Source organism: Porites lutea, chromosome 2, assembly GCF_958299795.1.
Source record: "Porites lutea chromosome 2, jaPorLute2.1, whole genome shotgun sequence".
NCBI lineage: Eukaryota > Metazoa > Cnidaria > Anthozoa > Scleractinia > Poritidae > Porites > Porites lutea.
This window is the reverse complement of record NC_133202.1, coordinates 47,416,922-47,427,184: the sequence shown is the minus strand read 5'-3', so window position 1 is coordinate 47,427,184 and position 10,263 is coordinate 47,416,922.

Sequence of the window (10,263 nt, the reverse complement as noted above, 5' to 3'; positions counted from 1 at the left end):
AAGCTCAGATAAAAAACGACTGTGTCAGTCTTTTTGTATTTGTATTTTTTTTTACTTCACTCACTGTGCCTAAGAGTGGAACATTTCTTCGGGTCAGCTATTTCAGAATGATATTGCTGTGATTTTGAACAGTCAAGTCCAACGAAGGCTAAGGAAATGATGACATAAGAGACTTCTGTCGGGCTTTATAATCCCTAGGCCTGCACTTGTGGTTTGGTTTTCTCTCACCGTATTAGCTTTTGTCTTGCTTTTAGTGTACATAGCTTTATAAGCTTCACCGTACAACAGGGGCATTTTCTGAGAAATGGAAGAGAAGAACTTGTGTGCTATTAGTGCGCTCAAACACCAGCAGCTGCTTTCTTCGTGTTACAACGTATCTAACAAAATGAGCTTCTTCAGTACAACATCGGAATTTCAATGAGTCAACGAAGGTCATTTCACTACAGGTGAGCTCAATCGTACTTAGACTCTCGGAGGAAGACATACACTCAGTTCGCCGTGACATAATCAGCTGGTAGTGAAAAGTGAAAAGTGATTTTATTTTATTACGTTTGGAGTGGGAATACAAAACAAAGACGTTTTCATTCTTAGAATCAATCATATTTACACTTGAAAACGAAACTGGTAGTTGTTACGGTGAATGCATGTTTCAAACCCCTTCTCGTAGATGAGGCTATTCCCTAACTTTCCCCTTGCCGATCCTTTGCAAATGCAATATTTTTTTAATTTAAATTATAGCTTAAAGGTTGTAGAAAACAAAAAATCGATTGTGTTAAACCGGAGAAACATTTAGGTCTTATGCTTACACACATTTGAAATTTTGAATATTCATATTCAAAACATGTTTCTAAGAAAGCTTAATCTGATAATCCTTTAAAGTACTCTAAGTCTGTTTAACTTATTACATACTGGAAACGGTGGGATCAATACATAGGTTTAAACAGGAATGAGTATAGCATCTAGAAACACTGAGGAAAGATATTCTTCATCGTGGTAAGTGTATGATGAGCTCTTTTATTGTTTGTATCACGGTAGTCACTATGCTATTACAGTGGAACACCGTTAATACGGTCACCAAAATGGGTCAAAAAAATTTGGCCGTATTAACGGGTTGGCCGTATTACCGGGGCAGGTGCAGATTTCATGACTTAAGGACCGTAATGACAAATACACCATGTATTCGCATTCTCACTTCTTGTACAACTGTGCCCTAAACAACAGGAATGTAGCGGATATATCGCGTACCGTAATTCTAAAAACTACTTGAAACTTTCGTTTAGTTCATAAAACAACTTTTAAAAATCGACTATTAGACCGCCACAAATGCATTGAAAGTGATAGTCTAAAAACAGTACAAAAACAAGCTCAGTTTTTAAGGTCAATGAAATTGACATGTCAGGCATTTTAATTTTTGAAATTTGTGGAGTGGCCGTGTAACCACAGGTGACACAGGCTCTGTCATAGTACCACAGTACGGTTCCAGTAAAAATTACAGTGTTTGTATGGGGTAAAAATACCATCCTAAAATTTCTAGGAAATACTAAAAAAAGATCAATGAAACTTACTCTGCAGTTAATTGTTGTTGTCCTTCTTGCTCCAACGAAGTTTCGGGATAAGTTGCAGTAATTTGTTCAAATTCACTCTTTATAAAATAATAATATACAAGGTAGGAAACACGAGATGCCATTTTCGCCGACATGCTCTCATTCAACACAATTTTTCCCATGAAATTCGAACTCCAACGGAAAATAAACATGCCAGGATCGTAGAAATAGGATAGCAGCAGATATAGAAACCAACGACGCTTTCCCAGATAGAGAAACGAATCCACAGACTTTGACAAACTCGAAGGATATAATCCAAACAGACCGAGAATATGCTCGCCGAGGCAGCCGGGCCAGATCAACGCGCGGCCAAGAAAATGAGGCCTGGGCACTGTACAAAAAAATTCCATCCAGGGAGTCCTGGGGTGACCTTTCTGGGTACCGATACGTCATTTGCCCAAAGCCACCCTCCCCTGCTGGAAAAATACTTGATAGAAGGCAAATGTTCTTTCTAGCCAATCACAATTCGCCAGAGCAAACCCCGCACACGCGCCTAAATTTAAATGGCCAAAAAGAATAAATAAAACCAGAATAGTCAGTGCCGAGTTACAAGGCGCTCCATTTCTTTTACTATGCAAATAACAGTAATGAAACTAATGAAATAACAACGCGAAATACTTACAAGGTGGGCTAAAAACAAGGTTGAACAAAAGGTAGATGATGACTGAGATACTGTTGCTGTGAACTCTCGAGCGAAACTATCGTAAATATACGGTGAAGCTTACAAAATAATGTCAAAAATTATACCGAAAATTGCGACAGAATATGAATTGCGATAACTGAGACGAATGTGAAAGGCATGTGCACCAGTAAACAAAGAACTAGCGCGATTAACATATTTAGCGATTAATGCGGCCGTAACACGCCGACTTTTTGTCAGTACAACTGAACGTTCTATCAGTTAAATATGTGAACCATCGTGACACCTCTCTTTGAATTTGGTCTTGTTGTACAAATGCCGCGGTAAGAGCCAAAATTCACTTATATCTTTTGCTCGTTTCAAGTTTTGTAATTCCTCCTTCGTTGTTATTTCCTTTGCACTTATAACCTTGCCCCATTGATGTTTGATAGACTTCCTGAGGACCAGCGCCAGGTGCTGAATATAGTTTGAGAGGGACATAACATCTTTATAACAGGCCAGGGTGGTACGGCTAAGAAGAACAATTGCCTTCTATCAAGTATTTTTTCAGCAAGGGAGGGTGGCTTTGGGCAAATGATGTATCGGTCCCCAAAAGGTCACCTCAGGACTCCCAGGGTGGAATTTTTTTGTACAGTGCCCAGGCCTCATTTTCTTGGCCGCGCGTTGATCTGGCCCGGCTGCTTCGGCAAGCATATTCTCGGTCTGTTTGGATTATATCCTTCGAGTTTGTCAAAGTCTGTGAGATTCGTTTCTCTATTTGGGAAAGCTTCATTGGTTTCTATATCTGCTGCTATCCTATTTCTACGATCCTGGCATGTTTATTTTCCGTTGGAGTTCGAATTTCGTGGAAAAAATTGTGTTGAATGAGAGCATGTCGGCGAAAATGGCATCTCGTGTTTCCTACCTTGTATATTATTATTGTATATAGAGTGACTTTGAACAAATTACTGCAAATTATCACGAAACTTCGTTGGAGCAATAAGGACAACAACAATTAACTGCAGAGTAAGTTTCATTGATCTTTATTTAGTATTTCCTATAAATTTTAGGATGTTATTTTTACCCCATACAAACACTGTAATTTTACTGGAAAGGTACTGTGGTACTATCACAGAGCCTGGGTTACCTGTGGTGTAACGGGGTGAAATTGTAAAAGATTCTACTATTTGGGATTTTAAAATTTGGCAATTGGCCGTATTAAAAGGGTGACCGTATTATCGATTTTTTTAATTTTTATTTATTTATTTATTTTATAAGAAAATGCTTAGCCGTATTGCTGGGCTAAAAAAGTGGCCCCAATAATAAGGTGACCGTATTACCGAGGTGGCCGTATGGCGGGGTTCATTGTACATGCAACCTAACTTATAACGCACACTTAAATTGACTCATGACGTTCCAGTGAAGTATGCAATCAGCTTAAATATTTCGTAAATTACAAGTCCGAGTCAGGCGCTTACGAATCAGTAGTTTGCAAAGTTAGAGTTTCATTTGAACTTGAATATCTCATTAGTTTGCACAGGGCCCACGGAGCAGTTTTCAAAGTGCGGGGGTCGATCCATTTCTTTTGAAGTATATTTGGCGTGAGTGGGCGGGGGGGTGTTGTGGGGTTGTGACCTTTAAAAAGTTGTTTACCGTGTCAATATTTGTTAATACAGTTGCAACTCATCAATCATCTTTTTAAATAGTTTAACAAACGAGAAAGGAGTTAATGACAAATAAATGTAACCATGCACAGCAGCATCATAATTTCCGCGTGTTTCATTTACTTCAAAAGTTTGTCCGTTCTCTCCTTGCGGCTTTGATTAAAACCTTTCTTTAGTCATTGTTGAACAGAGCCATGTTTTAAACCTTGGAGCTGCGGAAAAGGACCTTTTCCTGCTGCGATGGTTGCAGGATTTACCAGCAGAAGCTTGCAGATCGGGAAAAAATTTCATTATCATGCTCTGCTTAGGTAATTCCTGAATCTTCTTCATGATGTCTAAAATGTCATCGCGTTCAATCTGTTTTAAGAAATGGTAGCTCCGTGGAGATTTAAGAACCTTGATAAAAAACAAAAAACAAAAACAAAAACAAAAAAAAATTACTCCATTGTTGGTATATGTACTTCATCACCTGGCTGGTGTAAACGCAGAAGTTTACAACTAAGTGCAGTTTTGTAAAGATAGTCGTTTTGAGACTTACCGACCAAGGGAGAATGATCGAGGTACCTCATTCTCTACTGGGCTTATCTTAATATGATATAGGATCGAAACGGACCAATCATAAATTTGGATGCTTCGGAGAGGTCCACCAGTCGAATATTCTTATTCCATCAAAGATTCCTTTTATTTGAAAGTGTGTATTTCTTTATTTCATTTTATTATTATTATTTTTTCAAAAAATGGCGGGGGGGGGGGGGGGAGGGGGGGCTGGCCCTCCCAGCCCCCTTCCCTGCGCGGGCCTTTAATGCAGTGGTTCATGGTACTGGGTAACAGCAAGTGGTAACGTTGCGAGTATGCGCGAGCCGCTGGACGGAAGTTTGTGGTGGTATTGGATCGCAGCGAATGCAGCAAAGAAAAATGGCGCCTCTTTTAAAAATTACCATTGTCTTAGTCATCTGTTCTATCTTTGTGGAGTGCAGATAAGGCAAAGTCTTCTTTGTAATATGCGAGATTGGTCTCAAGGCTAATAAGTCGCAGATCATTCACAATTTTGCGCGGTTTGTGGTCCATGAGTGATTATTGTTTCGTGTTTTGGCTTGCGCGCGGACACGTCGATGGGGTTTTGTGTAACAGCTGCAAAACTCCTCTATTAAACACTGGATAACTGGGAAAAAATCTCTTCATGTAAGTCGTGACCGAGTACAAAACGTCCGACGCTTACGATTTGAATAAAACGCTGTGAAAAAAATTCTAAATGCTAGTCTGTTTATATAGTCATAACTGCAGTTCTTGCGACAATCCCCTTGCAATAATACGATTTCACGTCAGTTATGGTTCAGGAACGCCCTGTTTTTCAGAGATGTGCAACCTTAGTGCAGTGATTCTGCCAGTGATTACTTTTCAGAGATACCCCATCCTAACCACCAGTGGCCAAAGCAGGTGCAGTGCCCTAATTCTGCGACTGATAAAATTTCAAAGTTATCCCACCCAGGGATATGAAATTGTAAGTTTCCTTTTTTGACTAGATGATATAAAACTGAAGACCCAAACTCAAGAAATGACATTTATTAACTGTATGTGATGCCTTAACTTATTCAGGGGTGTAAGCAGAATTTTGTAATATGGAGGCCCTTGACTCCAAGATGCCCCTTATACTTCTAAAATAAAGAATTAGATGAGCCAAAACAGTGGTGTGGTACAAGATGTTTCATATTACAGATGTGTTTTATTGAGGTAACCCTAACCATGAAAATCCTTTCCTTTACTCCCCACACTTCTACATACTAGAAAATTGCAAATATGCACACAACAGAGAAAATACTTAAAATAGTAAAGATCATAGTCATATCTAAAACTGCATTTTCTCTCTGAGACATTGGAGTGAATTTTCTGCTTCTGATACTTCCATGCTTGCACTCATTTTTGCTTTTCATAAACTTTGTTGTTGGTATTTTCTACTGCACATGTGTTAATTATTTAAGATATAACTAATAAGGCCTAGCTCCCTTGACTAGCCCATATCTGGGCTAAGATTAAAAAATTGAAAATGAGACAAATTAGCTCTAACTTTTCCTTTTCATTCAATTTCAACATAAGGAGAACTTAAGAATCTTAAAGCCTGATATTTATTAAGTCTGAGTTTATGGTAGCTTCAAGTGAGCCAATGTATGACTCATTAAAATTAAAGCTTGTCTGTGTGTCTTCTGGGGCACCAAGGCTATTTGATGCAGTTCAGGATGGAGTGACAGACCCTTCACATTCTGCAGACAGCATAGAGTAAAATAAAAAATGGATAGTCGCCATTTTGTAGCAGCTCTGCTATGGCTTGAGTGAAAAGTGCGACTGGTTTAAATGTGACGATGCAGTCGTCCTCAATGACTATCACCTGAATCAACAAGGTTTAGTGCTGAGCATCTCATAGGGAGCTTCTGCAACATGAAAAAGGCAAATGAAATTTTTCATAACTTGTCATCTTGCGACACCAGGAGCATCAATGAGCTTGTTTCAGGGGCAATTTTACATAAACTGCAACTTGTGCAGCCTATGATATATGACTATATACACTACTACAGTGTATACACAGCCAAACTGACATTGGCAAGCCAAGTGCTCCTAAATTCATGTGCACAAACACTGAATATATGAGACCCAGAGTATCAAAAGATCTATTTCTATCGGAGAGTGAAAAGTTACCCCTATGGCATTTAGTTGTTGCCCACAACTAGCGATACCCCTTTAGATATTTCAGGATTTCTAAAGTGTCATGGATACGAATTTATATTCAAGAGGGAAAGAAATCTTTTGGATAGAAAAGAAGTAATAACATTTATGATTTTTGTAAGCGTACAAATACATTGTATGTGATGAAGCTAATTCTTATGTGGATGCCAATGTAAGGAATCAAATACAGGGATTTCATGTCCAGTGTTGTCTGTTCTTCAAACAGGAATGGCAGTCCAGCAAGTGTAAAGCTGAACAAGGGAAAGAATTGTTTTGCGCTTGAACTTGTGCTAGTGTCAAAGTGGGAGTAATATTGTAATGGTCATATGAAAATGCATTAAATCACACTTATTAAATCACTTTTATGGTAGGGCAGGGAAAAGAATGCACATATGTGTATTTTCATATTTTATATTGATTTCAGTTATGTTTCAAGACATTATGTCAACATTTTAAGCATAACATTACAATTCTTTTAGGCGCCAATTTTGTATGTATAAACAAATCATCATTGAATAATTATCAGAATAAAATCATCTTCCAAATGGTGACGGTTCTTGTCAGTGAATCTGAGAGCTTACAGTGCATGATTATTAAAACGTAAATTCATCAGTGTTCCCCCCCCCTTGGATGGAAAATCAAACATTCAAGAATGAAAGAGTGTTCCGAAACAATGCTCTTACAAATTAGTTTTGTTGGGATATACTTTTAAATGTTAACGAAAAATCTAAAAACAAGGTTGAAAAGGACAAGGAAAATTTGTCCATCTTTAACGAAGTTTTAGCAAATAACATTTCACAATCCACCGCCTCGATCTCTTAATCTCTGAGAATAAGTAATCGCCATAGAGCACCAATGTAAACCAGAAAAGCAAATTTTCGAAAATGGAAGGAAACATCCGACTATGGCCTTACTTGTAAGAGTTGGAAATTTGCTTGTTGATTTCATGCCGCTAAATAGTACCAAAATACTCGAACTTCCCCCCTTTGAATTAACCATTAAAAGTGAAAATACGGAGTGACCGAAAGAGAAGTTTAACCTGTTTAGTCGCTTGTGTGGGATATATAACTGGATCTCGCTGTACGGTCAGGGCCAAATACTACAAAAATACCAGGGTCACATAAATTACGTTGAATCCAGGCTGCTATAATTTTAACACATAACATTCGATGATGCTGCTCCACATTTCACAAAGTAAATCAAGGGGTATATCTTACCTAAATGTTAGGCAGCTCTGCAGATCGTGGACGATAACCCAGAAATCCGTGACCGCTTGAATGTCAACAAATCAACATATCACAACAAACGACCTCGTGAACGCTTTATCTGCTTCATCAGAGGAGCCAAATGGACGAAAATTAACCAGCTAAATGGTCCTTCTCCCATACATGACACTTCAACATGGCTTAGCCAAAGTATCCAATCTATAAGACATGTCTGTTGTCGATTGGGTATGCAAAAAAATCTCCCTTTAAAGTGCTTCAGAACGGCTTTCGGCATTACGAGCTCCCGTCAACAAGTTGCTTCCCAGCAAGCTTGACGCATGCGCAAACGTTACCACTTGCTGTTGTACTGGGTAAGGCAGTTTGCCCAGACTTCTACCAAGAACTCGGAAAACAATCACTGACGTCACTGTTCTTAGAAACAGTCTTTCATTTAACGCAAAATACTTCACAAGAACTGTCAGAAGTTGCTTGCAAATACATATTTGAAAATAGAATATGAAAATTCTACCAAAAGTGTTGGTATAGCCTTGTGAAGTTTAAAAGGAAAAGCTTAAAGGTAAGTTGTACGACCCCGTGTTAAATGTTTTGTATCGCATAAACAACCTCGTGTCGGAACGTCTGAAAATTTACGTTGTGGCTTTTAGCGCTGAACCGTTTTCATGAACCAAACCCAATACATTAAATTTATAGTACATGAAAAGTTCGGCGTCTGAATCAGTTAATTTGGGACGGCTCAGCCGGGAGAGTCGACTTTGGAGCGAATTTCGCCGACCGCTTTGGTTCAGACGCTGAGCTTTCTAAGGCATAAATTTCTATAAATATCGTTTTTTGACCGAAATGGGTATTTGTCTCCTTTTGAATTTAGTTCGGTTGGGTCTAAATAAGTTCAGTGGATCGTAAAAATTTTGGTCGGCCGTAATTCCACTGAATTTGGTTCGGTTCATTAAAATTTTAGTTCCACGACTGAACCGAGGCTTAATGTTCAGAATGTTTCACTTAGCAACTGTTGGACCGAGACGAAGATCAGTCTTAACAAATGGAGCATAAACGTACTTTTATTTCTAATTTAACCTTACCCTTATAGCAAAGTAAAACTCCCTGTTGATGGTCGAAATCTTAACAGGTGAAGTGACAGGCTTAATTGATGATAACATTTCATGGTACTTAGAATCATGAAGTCTTTCCATTACCCTCAGCCGTAGAAAAGCAAGCAAATTCGCCTTGGCTATATGGCCGGTAAGCGGTCAAGGTTTTCAAAACACTAAATGGCCGGCAGTCTTATATTCTCAGTACATTTCACAAAATAGAAAAATCCCAGCTAATCTAAGTTATCATATGTCGATTAAGTGTTTTGAAAACCTTAACCGGCAGTTGAGCTGAAAAAAGTAACCATGGTTTTGTTTTCTGAGCCCAGCGCGTGAACCAACCGCTATTCTTGAGATCTATAAAGCATTTCAGGATCGCTTGACTTTTCTTAATCGACATATGATAGTTTGGTTTAGCTTTATTTTTTCGATTTGTGAAATTTACTGAAAAGACAGGACTGCGGGCCATTTAGTATTTTGAAACGCTGTGGCTATATGGCCGGTAACCGGTCAAGGTTTTCAAAATACTAAGTGGCCGGCAGTCCTGTCTTTTCAGTAAATTTCTCAAATCGAAAAAATCAAGCTAAACCAAACTATATGTCGATTAAGAAAAGTCAAGCGATCCTGAAATGCTTTATAGATCTCAAGAATAGCGTTTGGTTAACGCTGGGCTCAGAAGACGAAACCATGTTTTGTGACAGTTATTTGAACTTTTTTCAGCTCGACTGCAAAACACTAAATGACCCTCAGTCCTATATTCTCCGTAAATTTCACAAATCGAAATAATCCAGCTAAACCAAACTATCATGTCGATTAAGAAAAGTCAAGCAAAATGTGCTGAATATAGGACTGCCGGTCATTTAGTGTTTTGAAAACTTTGACCGGCATTCGAGCTGAAAAAATTCTAAGTGTCACAAAACATGGTTTCGCCCTCTGAGCCCAGCGTAAACTAAACGCTATACTTGAGATCTATAAAGCATTTCAGGATCGCTTGACTTTTCTTAATCGACATATGACACTGATATGATAACTTAGATTAGCGGGGATTTTTCTATTTTGTGAAATTTACTGAGAATATTAGACTGCCGCCCATTTAGTGTTTTGAAAACCTTGACCGGTTACCGGCCACATAGCCACAGCGAAATTAAAAGCTTTGATAATTAATCCGTCCTGTTGACATCTTTTCTCAGAGCTAGAGATGTTAACTTCCGAATAGTAGTATTATAGTACACAGATGAGTTTCAACAATCGAAGTTTGCCTTATTTTATTTTATTTCATTTCATTTCATTCAGTTTGAAATATACACATATCAATATTGCTTCCGGAAATTGAAACTATCGGTAGTT